The sequence below is a fragment of the Diorhabda sublineata genome, chromosome 7, assembly GCF_026230105.1.
Source record: "Diorhabda sublineata isolate icDioSubl1.1 chromosome 7, icDioSubl1.1, whole genome shotgun sequence".
In the NCBI taxonomy this organism is placed as follows: Eukaryota; Metazoa; Arthropoda; class Insecta; order Coleoptera; family Chrysomelidae; genus Diorhabda; species Diorhabda sublineata.
In genome coordinates, this window is record NC_079480.1 from 11,415,164 (window position 1) to 11,440,126 (window position 24,963).

Consider the following 24,963-nt stretch of genomic DNA (forward strand, 5'->3'; position numbering starts at 1 on the left):
TACTTAATTGTAGTCCCACTTGGAACTTAGAAAAAAATCATTATTATACCTCGTTAACTTACTACAACTGAGTATTAAATTATAAAACGTAAATAGACGAGTACAATGTACCTGTCTGTAAGGAAGTTTGGTTTAAACAGGATACCAGACGTGAACTGATCCTTTTTTGTACTCCATTCATCTGTTAGAACATCGGTAATGAGTGTTATGATGGAAAATATGTGTTTCTCCCACCCTTAAAGTACTTTCGGAGCACTAAAAAACAACCCTATATGCGCGACGAAGTTTTTCGGGTGTTTTTGGGGTGGAGCTCCAATTCTAAATAATTAGCGAAAAATGTTATAAACATGAAGTATATTCTATACATCTCAAAAATGTATGATACAAATGATTGGGTAATTTAAACAGATTGGTTCCGCATTTTTTTCTAATTAATTAGCTCACTATACCCGCATGAGGTTCCTTTACATCATTTAACAAATTCTATAGCTTCCTCATGTTCGGATTTATATCTTATCCTTTGCCATTGGGTATTGAAACTTGCATCAACTTCAATAGAGAAAGTGGATTTTAATAAATAGTTGTATCCAAGTGGTTATGTCCCAGATTACTAACTTATTTATGGTTGTAGAATGTACGTTCTAAATTATACATTTCTTTTTTTATCATTTCTATACGTATCTGTTAGTTGATCGTTCCTTAACGTAATGACACGTTAACTTCTATATGTACCGGATGTCACAATAAGATTAGCTCTGGGTTATATATATGAAACATTTCGTAGAATATTAATTTACAAATTAAAAGGAAAATACGAACTACAGAAATGTATGTAATAAGAAGGGTATGTAGGACATCAAGATTGGAAAGAGTGACTAATGACAGAATTATGGAATGTGTGTGGAAGAGACAGTTATAACATGTCTAGAAAGTAAAGAAATTGTATGGTACGGGCATGTCTACACAATGACAGTAGCAAGATTACTAAGTGAAGTAATGAGATGAATACCATCAGAAAACTAAGAGACCCAAGAAAAAATGATTGGAAGCAATAAAATTATTAATAGTCTTTGTCAGCTATATTATGAGCGGTTTCTTATTGGGAACGTGGCAATGAAACACCAGTGAAGTGGACTAACTTCAATATATTTTCCAAGCTTTCGAATTCTTATGTATTCATCGTCTGGGAAATAATTAATTAAGATTTTCGGTGGTTTTGAATTGTATTAATTGTGAAAATTTTTAGATTCATAGGATTCAGAACTCAATATTCAAAGTGACGTTGATAGAAATATTGACACTGTGTCATTATCATATTTTGATAGACATAAAATTAGTCGAAACGTCAATTTTTTGAAAATTATCAAAAAAAAACAATTTTGAAACAGAAAAGACCTAACATCAAGAACATTTAGAAACATAAACATATCAAAAGGACTAAGAAATATCTTTGTTTTACGGTAGTAATAGTAGTAGTAGCATATGTTTCCGCCTGAAAAATAGAAGTTTCTGAGCACATTGGGATAGCGAGCTCGGTTCCTGGGCCATGTTCCTGCACCTATTTGTCCATTTTTCATTTTCGAGCCATCAATGTAAAATATAAATGAGCCTCCACAGAACGCAATCCCTGCATTTCTCCATTGCTGTTGACTTGTTATTATAATTTCATAATTTTTGGTAAAGCAGAGTCTGAAAGAGTCTAATATCTACGGGCACATTACATTCCTGTAGAATGCTAAGACGTCAGTCAGGTTGCCGGGTTTTATGTTTCTGTTCTTGTCTATGCAGGTCTTCAAAGAGGGCAAGTCTAAAATGACTTATAGTTTAGTATGCAAGTTGATTTCTTTGTGGGGGGACCTTTGTAAGCAATTTTGTTCTAATATAGGAATCAATAATTTTTTCCATCGTTTACCAAAGGAAAAATAAATGGACTGATAGGACGATGAAGTTTAGTTTCTAAATCTTCTCCTTTCTTTGAGGATAAAGCTTATTCTAACGTCTCTCCAGGACTCAGGGATCTAACTCCATCTGAACCAGTCATAAAAGAGTACGAACGTATGAGTATCGTTCTAAATATTTTTATTACACTTTATCTAACTTACTTAGGTTATTGGTGTCTTTATCTGTTTAGATAGAAATTTCTAAACAAAGTTTGACTAATTTTGATATTTATAGTATCGCGTCAATTAATGAAATTGATATTTATATGAAAGTGAATGTTATATAACTTCAAAATTTCATAAATAGATGAGGCTACAAGAAACAAAGAAGATTCATAATTTCACCAAAATGTGACGATACTAATTTCTAGAGGTAATTATCCTGTCCGATAGTTAAGCAGCCAGTAGAGCTCTAAGCTCCAATATAATAAAATCCAAACTCGTTTGGGATTGACTAGAAAAATTAACAAGCTAGGCAAGAAAAATAAAATTAATCTACAATGGATTCCGGGACACACCGAAGCGAAGGAAATGGAATAGTTGATAAGCTTGCTAAATAGGGGGAAGACAAGTCCTTCATGAAACCCGGACCCTCCTGTGGTATTAACTACAGAACTATGGAAAAAGCACTAAAAAAGAAGGTAGATAGGAGCAAAACCAATTATTGGGACCATAAACAAGGGCTGCGACAGGCAAAGACTGGATCAGCTGTAAACACTGGGGTTTTCAGTATCGCAGCAAGAAAGTAAGACACAATAGATTTTTTGGGTGGCAGTGTATACGAGACTCCCAATCTATATATACATACATATACATTCATACTAATTTGAGGTCAAATACTCGTCGGTTCTAACTGGGAAATGTGCATTTTTGTTATTATATAACAATATTTTCAATTGAATTGACTGGATATTATTAAATTACATAACGATTTTTATGAAATAAATCATTGAAATGAACCTTCTGCCAAATGTTGCTTTATGAATAAATAAAATAGCTTCGTTAACTCAATGGATCGTGAGCGCGATTCACAATTTTATGGTTAGTATGTAGAATATCATTAGAGACATGCATAATAGGACAATTTAAAAAAAATTTGTAAATTTTCACTATAAACTTTAAAACGTCCACACTTTATGGTATTACTATGTTCATTGAAAATTTTTACAACTTACAATTTTTTTTCAAATTTCAACTCTATCATATATATATCAACAATGTTAGTGAGTTTAATTGTATTCAATGGCGAATTTTTCAATTAATTATTTATTTGAAAGCAATAGTTCCAATATGACTTTGTTGATCTTAAATATTAATTGTATCAAGTTTCACGCCAAAAATTTTATTTATGACCATTTTGAATAAATAGTTTTGTGAAACATTGACCAACTTGCTTTTTAAAAACAATTTATTTAGCAAACTGAGGATTTAATAATCATTTAAAGTTACAATTAGTTACACTAACTGACTGGCATACTAGACGAATATCAAATTGAATGAACATAGTATTAGTTTTACAAGCTTCTTTATACAGCGTGGTACAACGATGAGTTTGCACCTAGCTTTTCTCTTTTTTTTGTAAATAAATTCAAAAATGCTCGAACAGGTCGATTTTGCTTTTGAGGGGGACACATTTTAAACATATTATTCGCTCTGCACCTTTAAAAACCCTAAAATTTTAAATGGAAAGAGGGGTAGACTGATATATTGTTTGAAAGGGCTTAAAATTGTCTAATGATACCCTATTTGTTGAATTATACTAAAACAGTTAATGCGAAAATGGCTTTAAAGACATTAAACCGAACATTTTGGTATTAAAAATTCAAATAAGTTTTAATTATTACGAGTGAAAACCACTGCTATCGTTAGTACATTCCAATGTTTATTATTTTTAACATGTTTTGTAAAAAAATGTAAGCTAGCCGTTAAATTGATTTATTACAACCTTACTTTAACAAATGTTGAAAATGTGACCCATTTGATTCCATATAATAATTCAGATTTTGTTTTCTGCACTCTGCTGTAATCCATTGGCGAAGATCTTCTATGGAGTCAGACTTCGTGGCAAAACATTTATTTTTTAAGGATCCCCAAAGAAAAAAGTCTAGAGACGATAAATCCGGTGACCTGGCAGCCATTCAATTGGGCCCCTCCTTTCAATCCACTGTCCAGGAAACTGGTCATCTAAGAACTGTCTTACAGGAGGTAAGCACATAGTGCGGAGGTGCTCCATCTTGCTGAAAATGAAGCCTATCAGCAGTATGATTTTGGTCATCTTCAAATATTTGTGTTAATAAAGGATCAATTATATCTTCAAGCATGTTTAGGTAGACTTCACCAGTTAAATTTACAGGAATAAAAAGTGGTCCTATGATATGATTTCCTAATATGCCACACCAGACGTTTATTTATTGAGAATATTGGGTATGAACCTCACGGAATAAATGTGGGTTACCATCATACCAGTAACGGCAATTGTGCCTATTTAAAGCTCCATTCAAATCAAATCTGCATTCGTCGGAAAATCAAATGTTAAATAATAATTGCGGATCTTCAATTAAACGCCGGCTCATTGTTTCACAAAATTGCAGCCTTCTATCAGGATCATCCTCATTTAGTTCCTGTACTAGTTAGATTTTGTACGGATGAAATTTGTACGCTTTTAAAATTCGTATTATGGACGAACGAAAGACACCTGAGGCTTCAGCTAGTTGAAATCCCATCTTCCTTTAAATTAAATAATTTAGAAATGATTGTAGTTGTTTTCACTCGTAACAATTAAAACTTATTTGTATTTTTCGTTAATACCAAAATTAACGGATTAATGTCTTTAAAGCTGTTTTCACATTAACTGTTTCAGAAAAATTCAACACATAGGGTCTCATTAGAAAGACAATTTTGTGCCCTTTCAAGGAAATAACAGTCGACCCCTTTTTCTATCTAAAATTTTAGGGTTGTTACTCATCCCCGCTAGGGGTTTAAAGGCGCAGATCGATTAATATATTTAAAATGTGTTCTCGACGTGTCCGAGCATTTTTAAATTTAATTACAAAAAAAGGAGAAAAGCTAGTTGGAAACTTTTCGTTGAACCACCCTGTATATTAGTTCTTATCTTACACAATATAATAATTATAAAATTAGATAAATATATTCATGGTACTTTATAGTCACATTAATAATAATTAAATAATAAATAATTTGATGATACCTTAATGGGGTTAAAGTTGATAATAATAAATAAGGGTTGTTTTGGATTACTTAAATCTATCTTACTGAAAATTGCCTAAACAGTAACTAAATAAATCATATCACAAACATATTCCTCTCTACCTATATTTAGTGTGTTTTTATCACAAACATTCAGATTTAAGCAAGTTGCTGTTAAACATCAATACTTTCTTTCCTTGCAAAGAAATGAATTGCTTATTTAAAGTCAATAAATTAAAATTCGAGTCTTTTATTCTTAACTAAACAATTAAACGAAATTCTCATGTATTAAAATGTCAATGTCATAGTACACTTTTCATTTCATGGATCGTGCTGTAACTGACAATCGTTACCTTGAAAAGTCGTGACCTCTAGAAACATTTAGTAGAATGATTCGTTCTAATGTTGAATACATGAAAACGAAATGAAGAAGAGTGTGAACCAAGTTCTAACAGTAAGTGACGGTCATCGACAGCGTTTATTTACATATTTATGAATGAAATTTTTGATACTAAGAATTTTCATCGCAATTCCAAGTATAAATTCATAAAAATATGGTATTTAATGTGAAATCCATATTATTAGATCTCCAAAAAGAATAATTACACGAGGGTTGTCTGGAAAGCTTCCATTCTCAGCTTCAAGATATCAGCAATAACTTGGAAAATATTTTGGCAAATACGTTGAGAGATCCTCACAAAACTTCTAGTCATTTTGCTGTGATTTTTCTAAAAATAGCAGAAATTCAATTTCGAGCTGTCTTAATTATTTGTTTTTGAAAGGCTAGATAAGAGAGGACTTATACTAACGTGATTAGACGTCCTGTTTTGAACGGGATTTTCCCTTTTTAAAATTACGAGTCCCGGTGTCCCCGAAACAAACTCTGGGACGCAAATTGTCCCGTGTTCAGAAACCCCTGAATTTGAATAGAAGACTAGAAGCTATAGTAGTAAATATTTTGACACTTAAAGCGACGAAAAATTAATCTTAATAAGTGCATTTGTATTACAATACTAAACGACGCTTCTAACCACGGTAACAAGACAATTTTCAACCTTACGTAGGTGTGCAAGAGAAAAAATTAGTTCTCCAAAACCATTTGGTAAAACTTCTGACATCATTGTCAATTAAATAAACCAGGTTGACAGATAATAATTTGACAGTAAAAGTCGTGGCGTTTGTGGGGACAAAGCCAAAGTTAATTTCGGAGGTGCAGCTAGGCGAGGAATCATCTTAGTCAAAAAGCTACTTTTTGACTAAGTATTGAAAAATGTCCCCTGTTACTGAAAAATTTTTTTGAAGAGCCCACATCCAAATTGTGGCTTCAATTTTTACCTGCTCATTCAGCAAGTTTGATGAAAACTTGCTGAAACATCATAAACCTTGAAGACTGTATCGGTATTAAATCGATAAATTAACAGACAATTTAACCTAGAAATAGACAAATTGGAATTGAAAGATAAAGGTACTGATATTGAAGAAGATTTTGTGAACAGGATAGCTACAGAACTTTATAAAACAAGTCGTGAATATCTGCAGCAGCAGACTTGCTTTCTTATAAAAAAATTGAAATTATTTTACTAGGCAGATTTAAAGAAGATCCCCACTTGGGAAAAGGCATTCAAAAATCTCTGGATGTATTACTTGAAAAGCAATATATTGACTGTAATAAAAGTACAGAAGTTTTTGACAAAATTTCATTAATTACTAATCAAATTACATTGCAAAAAGTAATAGAATGAAATAATTTAAATTTTCCCCCTGAAACCCGTTAGGTGGAACTTATCAAACACTTTCACGCCAACAATCTTCAACATGAAAACTTTTCTATTTTAACTGAATATATTTTATGTTTACCTGCAGCAAATGTTCCAGTAAAAAGAGTATTTTCTGTTATGAAAAAATTCTATAGGCGATGTTGATAATCAAGGTGAATATAAAAAAACTAGCCAAGAGTTTCATTCTTACTTGAAATCAAATAGCTATATAAGTATAAGCAAATTAAATTTATGTCCTGCTTTGAGTCAAACAATAAATAGTCACGTTAGACACTATGTATGGAAACTGTGCCATTATTTAAGATCTAAGAATTTTGAACAGCTAAATTCAAACATTGAATCAACTTGACTGACGACGCCGACGGGCGTTTGGGATGCCCACAAACTGTGACAACATATCATTAAAAAAGTTCACCAAATGGTACTGAACGAAGGTCGTATTAATGTTAGAGAAATAGAAGAGGTTATAAGACGCATTTGCCATTTGACTGAAGAATTTCCGAATGAACATTTCCTAATCGTTATTGACACTATTTTTTGCATCGATTAGTAACTGTAGAAGAGAGATATCATGATAGATGAATTGAATGACAAGGTTCGTCTCGATCACTCGATCCCATTATTAAATTTTTTTCTTATATCTAAAAATCGAAGGTCATGCCACTACAGCTGCTAATGTTGCCGTTTTAATATAACGTATTGTTGCGGAATCTAGAAATAATTCTGTAAATACATTTGAAAAAGTACAAATAGTGTTTAAATGGAATATTTAACTGCCAGAAAGTGAATGGAGCTGACTTAAAGCAATTAATATCATAGACCCTTGAATCTATAATTAATATTGATTAGTAAAATTCAAATTTCGTTCATTATCAATAATCAGAAACAAAACTAGTATCATTGAGAAGACTTCTTCAATACCTTTGAAAAATGTGTCGCTGGCCATAGAGTGCCAATTCAAATTATTGTTTTCAATGAAGTTATCTTTGTAGTATACGTTATCTATTCATCATTGAAAGAGTAATACTTCGAGTATTCATCTCATAAATCAAGATTTAAGGTTTTTCAACATTACCTGGTAGCTTTGAAGTGACAAAATCGACACGTGGCCTACTCCCACACGGAAGTTGGGTCTTTTCACATTCACTCTCGAGTAACCGTCAACATTCAATAGGTGATATTTTGAATTCTAATTACAAATTTCCCGTAAAATATCACAAGTAACTTTCGAGATGTCGACTCAGCTAGTCGTCCTGTATAATCATTCAATTGCAGGCTAATTTAATTTTTACTTTGTAATTGAAAGTAACTAATTTTGTTTCATATTACTTTCAAGAACCGCTAATGAACGTCTTCTACATGATATTTTCTAAATTGTACAAAACAGAGCGTGGAAAGTTGAAAAAAAGAATTCTCTGATATGAAGAGAAAACAAACCGACGCGGAACAAAATTCCAAAACAGATTGTAAATTTGTGTACCAGTTGCGCTGGAAGATATATTTTTATTGCAAATGTAGAAACTTAATTGACGGCAAGCTGATGTACATAGTTGTGAGAACATAATTTTTTTGTAGTATACAGCAAGAAATAATGTTATGAATTGAATATCTATTGAATTCCTGTTTATTAATTTGAAATTTTTCAATTTGTTTATCACAAATACATGGTGGGTCATAAATTTTTCCACTATATAAATTGCCATGAATAAAAAAACAAATTGTATTTAAACATTATCTTAATGTGAAACACAGATCGTAAAGTGGAAATTATTTCTTGAAAATATTGTTCAAGTGACTGTCTTGTGATTTCTGAAACCAGACCATTTCGACATATAGCGCTGGGTACGTTACCCATGTTTTGATGAATGCTCTCCTTCAATTGTAGTATGAGTTTTGGTTTATTCACTAGACTTTTAAAATAGATCACCTCTACAAGAAAATAAGATTGTCTCAAATAATTCACTTCTGGCATACACAGACGATTTTCAACATTAGAAAACGAGCTTAAGGAAATCTGCAGAGCCTTCATAGAAACGGCAGAGACCGAAAATCTACGAGTCAACGAAGATAAATCAAAGTTCATGATAATGACAACACCACAAAGGAAAAAAAAGCAATGAACTTAGAGCAATTTCAAAGTTATGTATATCTTGGAATGGTTATCAAGGACGACGATGAATAGAAAGGAAATCTGGAAGCGAGTATGATGGTGGGAAGAATCTCCAGAAAGGTGAAGCTACAGTTAAACAGAACAATAATAAGATCTACAGTGAGCTACGGAGACGAAACTTGAATTTTCAATAAAGCAGAAAAGGAGAAGTTAGGTATACCGGAAAGAAGAATGCTCGGAAGGATACTAGGGAGAGGGAGATTTATGGCTGAGGAGAACAAATAATGAAATAAGGAATCTATTTGGAGAAGCAGAATTAAACAAAATAAATAATAAAGTATAGAGTGGCTAGGTCACATACAGAGAGTTCCAGATTTTAGGGCAACAATAAAGGAAAAACAAGAAAGAAAGGAATAACAAGGAAAAGATGGTACGCAGATTTGATGGAAAACCTAAGAGATAGAGGGACTGCAAAACGAAAGCAAAGATAGAAAATAGTCACCCCCACCAATAGTGCTAGATGGCATTAAGAAATTCTATGCTCTTTATGAAAAATGAAGCAGAATGATGACAGGTCAATGATAACACATAAATATCTGTGAATTGTTACTTAAAAATTATATATTGCGGCAGTGACTATCCTGCTAATTAATGAGGGTGTATCGTTACAAAAAAATGGAGCTGATGAATGAGAAATCATCAAGACAACCAGTACGAAAAGTATAATAGATAAAAAATGACACTTCAGTACAAATAAATAACAGGAATAAAAGTGAAAATTGGCCGGGTTTCTACAGACCAAGATGCTGCATCAACATCCAGCGTTAGTTAGAATACAAAGTAAGACATCTACTGGCCCGACATCACAACTTTTCCATTCGATCAACTTAAGAAACAGGAGCAGATGTTCCAAAAATGTGATGAACGTTGAACTCGCTTAAAACATAGTTGCGAAGAAGTTATTCCAAAGAAAAATAATGGAATGAAACGATAATGGTCTATTATGACACCAACAAGAATTGTTAGCAATCCTGAAATATTTGTGTTTTAAACTGAAAATACAAATTTATTTCAGACGGTATGTTATTATAGTTATTTTTTGCTAAAAAAAACACAACCGTCTTTTGGAAAATAACACGATTTTTTCAAAATTACCTATAATATTTGTTTTCGTTTAGATCAGAAGTTCCCAAATATCTTCTCCTTGTAAATCAGTCACTAGTTTCAATTGACACTCGTCAAAAAATCAGTTTGACTATGAAAATTCAAGTACACTCCTGTTGTAGAGCTTCCCATGGACCCCTGGAGTGCACCTGCACCACTTTGATAATCACCATTTCAGATTGAGGGTACATATAATTTCATTTGACAGTTTAGTTAGTTTTGAAGAGACTAAAATTGAGATATGGCTGAAATTGTGTGAAAAGTTCTCAACCCCCAGTAAGGGTAAGTAAAAAATTGGAAACTAACCTGATCTATAGTTTTTGGGTTATAATATATAAATATCAAAAAAAATTATTAAGAGTTGTAAAACATAAAATTTGATTTTATTTCATCTAGACCACTTTCCTCTAAAACGCTTCTCACCCTTAAGGTGGTTCAGAGTACTGGAAAAATAAAAATTTGATAGCAAATTTCGAAATTATAAGGAACAATGAATTTAAAACTATTGAAAACTAAGAAGTGAGAACGAATTTTACTGGAAATTTCAGTTAAGACGCTTTATTTGAAAAAAAAAATTCATAATACAATTTTTGTATTGAAATATTTTTATATGGAATAGCTCACATGCGTGCAACTAATAGTCAATCTATTTTATAAAAGTCTATTTCCTGCAGGTAAATATCTATCAACATAAATCCAAAGTCGAAATTTATACAAAAATTGAAAATTGTGTAAAATTTCTTAAGTATAACCCGTTTTAACTGAAATACCAATTTTTCAAAATTTTCATTTTTCTTAGTGATCTGGGGTAAAAGGAGGAGTCTTAGAGGAAAGGTCTCCATAACATTGATTGATATTTTTGAAATATATAACCCAAAAATCGTATTTCGAGGCAGTATTTAATTTTTCTCACCTCCTGGGGCTCGAGAACTTTTTTACTTGTACGCATTCTCTTGATGATTTCCATTTCACAGTTTATTTGACTAGACTAACACTTTTTGTCTGTTATTCATCAGTTCTAGGCTTTTAAATAAGTTGATGAATCACTCGTTATTTGTTTAAAATTCTTTTATTATGATCAATTACTTACAATCAACCTACCAACCACACCTAGAATTTTATTAGACACGTTTCATTTTTAGGCTAGTCGTACTACCTCTGAATGAGAGAGAAAAAGAGAATTCTTACAAGCTTAACAGGAAATGGTAGGATAATAAATATTGTGAAATAAAATACGTCTGAATATTTACAGCCGTTTAAGGGGGTTGCAATCAATGAGGTTTTGTGTTATATAAAAAGTTGAATAAACGGTCATCCAAAAAGAATTTTCCTTATTAAATTGTGATGGTATTTGAATGTTTATGTATCATCACTATCCATGAGCTTGTATTTTGATATTAACAATGATGTAGAGCTTTCATTTAGTGGAAATAAGCTCAGTGACCCAATTTTCGACGTCTCCTTCAATAATCAAGCTTTCCTATGGCTGAAAAAAAAATAATAGTCAAACGATGCAATGTCAAGGTGCATAACCAAATTGTCTGGTCATAGAAAATAAATTAACGCTGTGGAAGAACACTGACAAACTTCGAGAGCTCCTTTTGTAATAACCTGCAATGTACTCAACTATCCACAGTATAGTACTCAATTAACCGACCAGGTTTCAGAACTTCTTAGTTTATAGTTGCCCTTCAAATCCGTCATACACACATCATCACCTTATCCGGGTATTGTAGTTCTTTGTGTCATTTCTTCCCTCTTCAACTACGATCGTTTGCGTTTAACGTTCTTTTTATCCATTTTTTCATTGTCTGTTTTCTAATTAAAGGCCTCATTGCACCGATTTTGAATAAAGTATCACATATTTCCATACGGTTAATCAAATTTCTTGCAGTCAACTCTTGCGGCACTCAAATATCGAGCTTTTTCGTATACTATTTTCTTTTCAATGTTTCAAAACTATTTGATGGATGATTCTTAGTATACCAGCGTTGTTTGAGAGCTATATTACCGATCTATCTTGAAATTTCATCAACTTTTTAGTCATAAGATGCAAATCTATTTTAATCAAATAATCACCACTGAAACATTATTAGGTACGGTATGATATAGCATTTTTTTCGAAAAGAACACAAATTTCTGTACATTCAGCTCACTCAATCTAACTAGCGTGGCTCTCAATATAACGCAACCAGCATTTACAGTAAAGATCTAAGTATGAGAATTGCCTGATGAGTTTCTGACCTCAATGTAAAGATGTCTCAGCACTCACCAATATAAGTTGAGTAATATTTGTATGCTTGTGTTGACAGATGCTCACCAAAATTTTACCTTTTATAGACGCTAAGGATGCGAAAAATATTTGATTTTAAAATGAAAATTCGCCTAAACAAATAAAAGAGGAGCTAGACACTACTCGTATCTAAGATTTTGATCATTATTTACGACCGTAAAACGTTGGGCAACTGAATTCAAATGTGGCAATTTCAGCTGGACATACGACCAGCATTCGAGACAATCAAAAACTGTGAAGAGCAGCGATATGATCGAAAAAGCTAACTGGAAGACAATCGTTTTGAGGTTAAAGAGATAGAAGAGGCATTTGCCATATAATGAGTAATGAGTGTTTAAGCTATATGGGTGCCGTTTGGACCAAAAGCATTGGAATGAATATTTCCCAGAACTTATTGTAGCAGTTAAGCAACGAGTCGAATTTTCCGCATCGATTCGTAACTGTAGGAAACCTGGATCAATCACTACAAGCCTAAAACGAAAGAACAGTCAAGACAGTAGATTGCATAGGGCTACGAGGCCAGATTGCAACCGTTTTTGGAATAATCCTGGGATTTTGCTCGTTGACTATATTCAAAAAGGTGACATAATAACAGGAGAGTATTATGCATCATTGCTTGGTGAAGTATTAGTAGAACAAGAAAGTGCTTTTCCATCAGGAAATAAAAAACATGTGTTTCATCTAATTCTGCCCATTGTGCTTGTTGTTTATAAAGATCACTAAATTATTGATATGCTATATGAGAGACGAGAAAATTGACCAAATTTTGAGCTGTATACAGTTGAAATTCAATTATAACCAAGGACAGATATTTTGTTGTAACACGAAAACGATTAGACGCGAAAGTTATTTCATTTCAATCTCGTAATTTTACTAATTCTAATTCTTAATACTTTCTGAAAAAATAAGGATTTATCCCAGTAATTTCTCCATTTGACTGAAAACCTGTAGACCGGTGCTTGGTTTTTTAACAATTTTACGTTGAAACTTTTCATTTTTTCACAACAATATGATCTAGAAATTGAAAAAAATCTTCTAAAATTACTTTAATAATTATAATTTTTCATTGATCACATACCATCACTTTACTTCAACATATGGGGTATTTTTTCTTCAGTTAGGCATCAAAAGTCTCAGAATATCAGCATAATAATGTTATAGTTATCATTTTTTATCATTTTTTTAAATAATCAAAAAAGATTATAGCCTTGGAATTATTGGCCGATTTTTTATTCCTTGGGAGAACGTTCTTTGAATGAATTTAATTTTTGTTTTTGGGATATATAGTAATGTCGCCAAGTTTCTTGTACTTTAGAACATAGACAAAAGAATTAACTTGAATTACATTCATAAGAATTTTTATTACGCTGGAGCTTTTGACCAGTATCAAGCAATCGCGACACCTACCTTTCAAATAGAGTTTTTATGCGAAATATTTTATTCCCGTTCGGTTGGAATATTCACTTTATTAGCTATATTTTCTCCAACAATCGCATATTACAAAGTCACAGATTTTCTTAACAATTTCTGAGTAATTGCAGAAAATGACGGTCTCGGAGGTTCGGCATCATCCGTGTTTATGTGATCACGTTTAAAAGCAAAGATCCCATACAAATAATTTCACAATTGTTTTGCCACGTATAAAATAACTTCTAATCAACTATATAATTTTTTATCTCCATAATAACCCAATAAAGTAAACATTTTATTGAGTATTGAAACTAACTTATCTGTCATGTTCAGGTGAAATAATCAAAATCCTTTGCACGTCAATTTATAAAAAGTTACCGTTTGGTGTTAAACCGTCCTGGTATACTACTGAATGAATTATATTTCTGTGAAATATACTAAAATATAATTTTCATTCAAAAAATTTGTGTTTACATGGGAATATATAGGGTGTGATTACTCGTATGAAATTGAGATGGGTCTTTCCTATAAAAAAATCCTTAGCCCTCCCCTTTCCGAGACATCACCCTTGTGCTTACTAAAATTGCACTCGCAATAGACTAACTATGGACATTTTTCAATATTCATGTTACATTTCCAGAAATAAAACGAGGATTTTGAGTTATGATCTTATTTATTAAAAAATTTTAATACAAAATGAAGTGGGGGCTGCTAATTTCACCCCTGTATAATGTAACAGGAATATTGAAAAAATATACGTGGTTAGTCCTTTGCGAAATTGAGAGAATTGAAAGTTTCTGGCTTTACTGAAATTTTGGAAAAAAAAATTAAACTCAATTTTAGTCACCATCTTTTAATGGTAATACCTCGGAAAGGGGTGGGCTGAGGAAATTTTATTAAAGGAAATCCCATCTCAATTTCATAAGTTCTGAACATGGTCGCATGAATTTAGAAACACCCTGTATATAAATAAGGAGTTAAAAGATCAAGAAGGAAGGGTTTGAGGTTATGTTTAAAAATTGATGTAAATTGAATTTGTATAACCTTCAATTATCGATAAGTTTTCTGATTAATTACTATTTTTTATTAAATGTAACGCAAATCGGAAAAATCGTGATGCATGCAGCAAAATAATCGCATATCTACGTTAAACTTAGTATATTTCCTAATTTCTTTGTTGCTGTCGAAATAATTAAGTATTTTAAATAAGGACTTAGCACTACAGACACTAATAGAGAAAAAAATATGTCAAAAATACGTAATTCTAATTTTTTCACAATTTACTATATTTCCATTTTATAATATTGGAGTTAAAGTCTTTGTTAAAAAAATAAGCCCAGTGGGAGTTGTCCTTTAATCGCGATTTCAGAGAAAAATCTCTTCCGAAAAAAGACCACTATTTATGTAGATTGTAATATTTCCAATTATGCCATTTTTTATAGGGCTGAACTTTTTTACAAATCTAAAAGTATAATTTAAAGAAAAATGTTTTTTTTCCTCTTTACTAAGCAATTTTGAAAACTTATAAATACAAATGTTCTAGAGTTCATTTATCTATAACTTTTCCAACGTAACGAATATTTCCTAATAATTCCTAAATAAACTATATCCCACCCTTAGGCGGCTGTGAACATTCGGGTGAATGTTTTTTTCCCACAATATTGTTAACATCTTACTACCATTTTCTGCCAATTTTGTCCTGTAATAACTTTCTGGCCTGGCCTATTGATTACAGCTGATTAATAGACAAATAAATATTCAACAAAACGGTTAACCGCTATATCATTGAAAATGAGGGAGTACCACGAAACATTTTTCAACTTTCGCTATTGCTTAAGAGATTTCTGATTTTAAGATGTCTCTGAGATATGTCGAATCTACTTTTATCTTGAAAACACTTTCAAATTTTGATCTAATTCTTAAAATGACGTTGATCTAAGTAGCTTCCGTTTGTGAAGGTTAACAATAGAAAGGCAACTATAATTTTGTTATATCATTATAGCGTACGGTTTATCTAGTTGATTAATATTAATGGCCAATTATTATTATTATTATTCAACGTCAAATTAAAAAATACGGAAAATTATTTCAACAAAGTAGTATAAAATTTGACTCAATATCCTTTAAAGTACTGCCCTTATCAACAACGAATCAATAATTGAAAGTATCTCTGGAATGGTTTAATCTGCACTGTCTCGGTCTTTACAATGTCAAGAATGGCATCAAAACATTTTTAGTAATTTTTTATTTACCTGTAGAGTCAAGATGAGTGCTAAATCTGGTAAGTAAAACAGAAATCAACAGACAGGAAGGTTTTAACTAGTCGAAAACTAGTAAATCAACAGCAGCTTGCAACAAGGCGCGTTTACAGCAGGAAAAAATCTACTTACTTACTTAAACCTGAAACCTTGTACCTTTTCAGGTGTAACGCATGCTGAAGTTGAATTATTACGTGGGCTTCCATTCCCTCAGCAGTTTCCATTATTCCCTACCCTGCATCTTTTGTTTTATTTCCTGCCATCTTATTCCTCGATTTTCCCCTGCCATCATAATTTCTTTTGTTCGTCTCCTCCTTGGTTTTCTTTTCTTTTTAATTGTAAGTTTGTGTTTCATATATCTTCCGTATTAATCGTTCTTCTTCCAATTTTCTCTCATAGTGTAATTCCTTATTTTATATCTTGATTTATTCTCTATTTTTTTTTTTGGAAATCTCATTTCAGAACTTTATATTTTACTTTTTTTGTGGGAGTGTTCATGTCCCTGATCCGTATGTGGCTTTTTTTATATATTTCTGTTTTTCTTTTAGTTTTGGTATTTCCCTTTTTGACTGAAAAATGTGTCTTAATTGCATTTTATAAACCTCCAGTTGCTCCAGTTCTCTCGTTTATCTTCTGTTCTAATCTTCTATCTTGTGCTAGTGTCATACCAAGCTTTTGATGATATTTGATTCTTCTAATTTTCTCTTATATGTTCTATGGAGATGTTCTTTAGCAATCTCGTCGTAACGGCTATAACGGCTATAAATGTCCAAGGTCTCTAAATGTTGTCCTTTCAGAGATCTCTTTAGCCGAGTGAACAAAAAAAGTCTAACGGAGTGAGGTCGGGGCAGGTAGTGATGAAGGAAGATTGAGTGGAGGTGTTCTCGAAGTTGACCTTGCAAGAATCTTTGATCTCCGACGTGATGTAGCTGCTTTTTCATTTAATTTTATAGAACTTTAAACGTGACCTTTAGTAGCGAACAGGTGGTAGATATAGATTTGGCAATTGTTAAACTATATCGAGCTAATTAAATATTTAAATTGATTATCAGACGAGCAAGTTTATAACCAAATAACGAAAGTCAACATGTCAATTCATGTAAGGGAAATGAAGAATCACTATGCCAAGTCAAGGTTCCTTTTATCACATCTCCATTTTAAGATCTTATTTCCAATGGAAAATACAACTGGAGTCATAAAGGCTCCAATTGCCTTAATAAACAACCGATTACTTTTTCATTTAATTAAAAAAATTAATGCTCGCACGCAATCAACATTTCTCCACATCTCGGGGGATTATAATAAGATATTTGTATCTAAAAGAAAACAACTACCGACTATCACGAAGGTGTCAAAGTAAACATTTTTGGCTTCTACAATTGACTTAATGGTAACAATTAAATTAAATCTAGTACATTAAAAATTTAAGCTTATTAGTATACGAACAAGGTTATAACTTCATATCAAATGTTAGCTTCTAAATTTATGTGAGGGGAATGTAGAACTAGGTACTATCCCAAATCTAAGCTTCTTCTATCACATCTCCATTTTGAGATTTCATTTTCAATGAAAAGTATAACTTGAATCCTAAAGGCTCCAATGCTTTATAGAAGTTAATAAACAACCGTTTAGTTTGGCATTCAATGAGAAAGTTCGAAATTGAGAATCAATCAAATATTTCTACACAAAATAACAAAATCTTGGTATCGAGGAAACAACTGGCGAAGATGTCAAAGTAAACTTCAAAGTTGGCAACTATTATCAAAGCAGAGTTAATGGCAACTGTTGAAATATACCATGACAATTTTAACAGTGGAGACATGGAGCGTGTGATACGTACTACAATAGATGGAGTCACTTTATAAGCATACGAGTCTGGTATTTTATAAAGGAGACGTGTATACTAAACAAGACTGAACTCACAGTTTACGCTACGACTATTCAAATACTCGCATGTACACTAAAGCGCGTAGTGATGGCACAAACAGTAAGTCCACTACAAATATCACCATTGTTTCCAGAAATTCCATATTAGTTAAATCAGAATATCATAACTAACTCAGATGTCTCCAACAATTGCTACTTAGTTTCATGTTTAGTTAGCTAGATTATTGTAAATTTTACTTTAACAATGAATAGTTATGTGAAACATTTTTAAATTGAGTGTGTAAAACAAATACTTCTAATTATGCCCAAAGTTATGAAAGTATTAACTAATTTGAATCAATAGGTTAACTGTCTAATAGTGTATTCGAATAGAACAATGAGTTTCAGATATATATTTAAAAAGCAAAATTGAAATTGTGATAAAATGTATGATGAAATATTACATAAAGCTATTCTATAAGAAATATTAAAAACGTTTGCTTGAAAAATTGACATCAAGAAAAAAGTATATCATAGTTTATGTTATTTGCGGAATTCGAATTAATCATGCTCTAATTCTACCGCTTATTGAAAATTATATCTAATAGAATAGTAGAAAAATGTGATGTACATCGGAGCATAAAAGAAATGTTTTGTGGTTTAATCTATCATGAATTGGATTTATTCGATTTCTATGAGTTCACTGATTGTAAAAAAAAACTTTGTCATGATTCGTAGCACGTTATCATATTCTAGCACTGGGCAGGATGAAGAGTAGAAATTTTTGATATAATGTTATGAGATTAGGACACATACTATACAATAAGAAAGTTGTCTGAAGAGAAGATGTTAGCACTCATAACTATGAGTTGGCATATATATACACCCCACAAAAATTATCGCATCACTGGTATTTTATGATTTTTTCAATACTTAATTTTAGCTTTTTGGGACAATCTGTATACGTATCAACTTAATAGATATTTCTGATTTCTTATCATGAGCAAAAAAATATCACAATTTCTTACAAATTTTTTTGGAAGCAAAAATGCTCGAGTAAATCATTTCTGTTTTGGAGAATGCATTGAGATTCGAGATCTTTCTAAGCAAATTGTGTTATTGTATAATGAAAATTTAAATTTATTTTGTTAATAATGGATGTGCCTCAACGTTTAACAAGACATGTGACGAATGAAGAATCCGCTAGAATCATTGCGCTCATACAAGATAGCCTCAGTCAAAGATACGTCGCCGGGGTAATTGGAATTCAACAAAGCACCATATCCAGAGTTGTTATTCGTAACCAAGAAACAGGGCAGCTAACCAGAAGACTCGGACAATGGCGCGAAAGGGTAACTTCGGTAGTAGATGATCGTTATTTGAGGTTAACGGCGTTAAGAATTAGGCATACCACCGCTCGAAGGCTGCAAACAGATCTGTTGGCTGAGAGTTGGAATTAAACTAACCAAAAAAACCCAAGCATAAAAGGACTACCATATCGAAAGAATCCCATTGAATAATTGGTCGGCAGACACGAAGAAGATGCTTCTTGTTTGAGAATAAACCAACTAAAACGTTGATATCGACTTCCATTCCTAAATGTTTTGATGAATTTCATTAATTGTGCTTACATTACATAGAATTAAATAACATATTTCCATAAGTGCCCGAAGGGGTCGTTAACCATCCACGATAAATATCATAAACTACAATTCGAAGATTTTTTTAAACATGTTTTTACGTCATATATTTACTCTAATCATTTTAAAACATTTTCATAGTTCTGGGCATTAATGGGTTGATAAGCAATATCATCAGGTAATCAAGAGAAAAATATTTATTTCTGAGTCTAATAAGAAATATTTATTAACGTTACTCGTTGTATAAGCTTTATTCATATAAGTGTTTAGTAGTTTTGAAACATATATTCCTTACTTTGAAAGAAATACAACATTGAAATTTTCTTCGCTTGGACTAACGTCTTGTAACGATTTTTTACATAAAAATAATCAAATATATTAGAACGAAACCTTAGTTCACAACTCATAATATTTTATTGACGAAAAATGTCATTTATATGATTGTGAGGTAATTTCAAAGGTAAGAAGATGAATAGCCTATAAACGGCAAGTTTATATGTCCGCCACTGAGTGAGGGTGGACACTAACCGTAACTAAAATTTTAAATATAAAATGTGATGGGTCATTTATTCGTAGCTTCTTAAAAATAACTTGAAAGTTGCCAAGTACTTAGCGAGAGGGTTAAAATTCGTCTAGCAAAGAGACCACGATTGAATCCGTAAAAACAAGCGAAACATTATGGTCCTTCGTCACCAAAAGTTGAAACGAGTTGATATACACACTGCTGTTGGTTTAATCCACGTCGAAAGTTTGAGGAAAATATCGCACAAACATATTCGCGTTTTTTCTTGAGCAAGATGAATGTTTCAATTATCAATAAATAACTCAAATAGCACCCGTATGACAACACGTTCTGAGTACGTTCACCATTAAAAATGTCAAACTTCATAATGGCAATGTCAGATTTGACATATTCACATTAGTGTTGCCATATCTCAAAACTTAAGAGGTAACCCTCGTATAAACAATAAAAAACGTTCTAGGTTTTTTATTTTGTGATTAGATCAAGTATTTTACACGAAACATTAGTTCTCAACTTATGATATTTTATTTACGAAAAATGTAATTTATATTATTGTGAGCTAATTTCAGAGCTCAGTAGCTCAAATTTATATATCTGCTACTGAGTGAGGGTGGACACAAACCGTAAATAAAATCTTAATTTGGAAAATGTGTTTGTTCTTAAAAATATTACATACTTGATCGTTTTCAAGTACTTAGTGAGAACTCTAGTAAATACTATAAACAAGTTAAACATGTGGTTATTATTAGAAAAAATGTACACCTATGAAGAGGTAAATTTTTAAAGGTACAACCCAAACAAAAAAACATTTTTAAGTAATATTAATCAACATTTGTTCATTAATCACCGAATCAATATTTATTATTAACCAACAAGCTTAAATTGCAAAAAAAAGGTATTTAATGCGAAACATGAGCCTGTTTAATCGAGTCTAAATTTGGAATAATAGTTGACAAAGCTGCTCTCATCTCTTCGTCGATCGTTCTGAGGCGTTCTCTTTTTTCTTGGTTTTGTATTGTTGTATTGTGGTAAGAGTGGAAAATCCTAATTCACATAATAGGTCACAATAGGTCACCATAGGTCGCAGATCAATCTTAGGGAAATAGAAATTTCTCTGCAAGAAGCTTTAATTAAAGCCTGAACTACGAGTATTTTTTCCGGATCAGCTGCCATGACATTTGGGAACATTTCATTATTACCATAGGTAGCGAGACTGATCCATAGTTCCAATTTAGCGCGAAAGCTTTCAATTTCAACGATGTTAAAACATTGGAATTTCTGCCTTACATACTCTTATTGAGTTAATTTGAGTGAGCAAATATATTCGCCAGATATGCAAAGTTTGCAAGCCGTCCTTCTTTTTTAAACAGATACCAATCGACATAAGGTTTTTTTGAGCAATTGTCAAATTGTGCGGTATCCAACGCGAACAAATCTTTCTGACAGCCAAATTTTCATGCAATATTAGATGTATCATATGACCATCTTGCAATATCAGTTTACGCAAAGCATCGATGTTTTCTGGCAGAATAGCCGATTTTGGACGAGAAAATCATCGCTCGAAAAAGTTCGCGTTTTTGACCAAGATGATTGTTTCAATTATCTGTAAACAGTTCAAATATCACTCGTATGACAACACGTTCTGAGTACGTTCACTATTAAAAATGTCAAAGTTTATGATGGCAATGTCAGATTTGACATATTCACTTACTCAAAAAACTTAAGTAGTAACCCTCATATAAACAAAAAAAACGTTATCGGTTAAAAAATTATAATTTAAACCTGTATTTATTTTTAACTATAAAAAAACTTGAAGAATACATACATTGATTATAGAGATTACTACAACAGACCACAAAATCATGTTATTCTATTAATATTTTAAATTTATTCCTATTAATGATTGAAATTCTCCATAAAAATCATTTGAAATTATTACCGTCCAGAGTAAAAACTTTAATAATTGATTCACATCACAAGTTTTTTCTGGAATTTCATAAATTTTTTTTTTGGGAAGCATCTAATATAACTTTTTCAAGCATCGAAAAAACTCACCATTTCTCCTAAATACGTTTAATCCAAAAAAAGTCTTTGAATTGAGCGACTCACAGTCACAAAAAAAAACAAATAACATGCACAAGAAGAATGTCGCTGACACTACCACATCTCACTGAATGTAGCACCTTAATACGAACGTAACCCTATCGAGAGCGCAAGTGGGTATGGCTGCAAAAGAAAGTCTTCAAGAAACTTACTAGGATTGTTTTATACTTTGCTAGAGGGCTTGAAGATTTCATGTAAGCGTGGGGATCTTATCACAGAAAGGAAAATTTCAGTCTGCATACCTAACGTATTTTTCATTATTTGTCATCATCAGGACGATAAACTTTTTAATTTAGCTCTGATTGATACACTTCACACTTTATTAAAAGTGCAATTTTTAGAGTGCATAAGATAGTATTCGAACAAAATAACCAGCATTTATTTTTTTTCTGATTTCAAAAACACAAAAACATTATTTATACAATTTTTTAGTAATAGAATGTTGAAAATCTTAGTTAAGCTGGTTGCTTTGATTATGAAGACTTTTACCAACGTGATTAATTTTAAAAATAATTACGGGAAAGTTTAGTTGAAACAAATCAAAAAGACAGCTAGAGATACGTTAGCATTTTAACGAGTGATTTTACGACACAGAATGTGATCTGAGAGAGCTAAATCAAGTGAACAAGGCGGATGAAGCAATAAATCTTAATGCAGTTCAACTAATTTTTTTACAACAAAAGTGGATAGGAGCATTGTCATAACATTGTCTATAACTTAATTCGTGTGGTTTGATAAGAGATGGCGTAACTTGTATATTATTAGTCTTTTCAGTATATGTCATTCATTTGAAGCGTTAACAACAATAATTTTTTTTCACTCAAATATGTTGAACTTAGTTCCTGAAAAAGTGTTTTTGCGGGGAGTTCTTCTTCATTACTTTAATATGAAGAAAAATGCTGCCGAAAGTCATCGTATTTTGGTGGAAGTTTATGATTGAAATGCTCTGGCCAACGTGCCAAAAGTGGTTTGTACGATTTAAAAGTGGTGATTTTGGCTTCAAAGACGATGAACGACCTGGGCAGCCAAAAAAGTTTGAAGATGAAGGACTAAAAACATTACTCGATGAAGATTGTTTCCAAACACAAGAAAAGCTCGCAGAATCTTTGGGTGGAATATGCGACCAGACACGAAACAATAATTTTCCATCTGGAAAACCCTCGACCCCAAGTTGCTATTCCGGTTAAGAACTATTTGGAAAACTATGGATGGGAAGTTTTACCCCACCCGCTTTATAGCCCAAACCTTGCCCCTTCTGACTACCATTTGTTCGAGTCGATGCAGAACGCCCTCACTGGAAAAAGGTTTATATCAGAGCAAGATATCAAAATATGGCTTGATTCATTCTTGGCTGCCAAGCCGGCGCTTGGGATGGGATCCACAAATTGCCAGAAAGATGGGAAAATGTCATAGCTTCAGATGGGCAATACTTTGAATAATACTAATGTATATGTTTTCCTCCAATTTTCAAATTCTGAAAAAAAACCGCACGAAGTAAGTTATAGACCACAATAGAATCAAACTCTTTTCTTGAACAAAGGCCGTGGTCGTTGTTTTCTCAAGTTCGATATCAAAATGTGTCAACAAATCAAAATTATATTGGCGAGTTATGCTTCTCTATTCTTCCGGATAAACATTAAAATTACACTTTTGGAATTCCAGAACACTGTAATCATGACTTTAATATTTCAATATTTCAAATAAAGTCAATTGTTTCGATAATATTTCCATTTCCATTTCTCACAAAGTGCAGACCGTGCATAAGTTCTTGGCTGTTGACTGCCAAACGCGTAAAACCTACGCTTAAGCCATCCTGAATATCAACGAAAATTATTATCAGCGATAATATTTTAATCTTAGCGGTGTTGCAAATAAACTAAATAATCACTTAAGGGGCACTTAAAATTTTTGTATCACCAATTAAAAAACCATTACATCTGCTCAAGTTACTGCGTCGTGTGCTGTTTACGTTGGAGAAGTCCTTGGCCCATTTTTTTCTAAAGGCCTCGAACCAAACGATGACTGCGATCAGCGTAAGCTACAAAGTCATGATTATCAAATTAATAAATTTGAAATGAAGATTATACGGTGTATACCGATATTATGAAGGAAGGGTCGCTTAATCTTTCGTGATTTGCTCTAGCAGGTAAAATCACTCGATTTAACCGTACCAGACTTTTTATTTGTTTTTTTTTTTGAAATCACGAACTTACATCAAATACCTGAAGACATAAGTAGAATATTCCCCTAGTAGGCCATAGCTTTTCGCTCGAAATTATGGCCAGAAAACGAGCCCGAATAGTCATCAGCTCTGGCGGCTGCTACTTGGCCAGTACCAACTAGATGGAATAAATTCTAATTGATTAAATGAACAAATTTTCACAAGTACAAAAAAACTTTTTAGTTATCAATACATCCTCGAATATACAGCCATGAAAGTCAAACCAATATTGATGTAATTTTTTCCGTTTGTACCAAGGGAAACCTCTGGTGTTTTATAATGATCTCAAGGTTACGAAATGGAGGGTTCCAGCAAACTATTCGACATTTAGAAAACCACGATGAGGTAGATGCAAACATTTTTGAAAGAAGCTTCCCAGAAACTATTCTAGTCATGGATTCTTAACGTATTATTATTCTACTACCAGGTTTTAACGTACCCTTTTACTTT

The 24,963-nt window shown here is 32.2% G+C and overlaps 1 protein-coding gene across 1 annotated transcript in view; it reads right to left on the reverse strand.

Annotated features, from left to right (window-relative positions):
* Positions 1-24,963, reverse strand: part of LOC130446875 (uncharacterized) — a 56,115-nt gene that overhangs the window by 19,435 nt on the left and 11,717 nt on the right. The gene's annotated exons all lie outside the window — the stretch shown is intronic.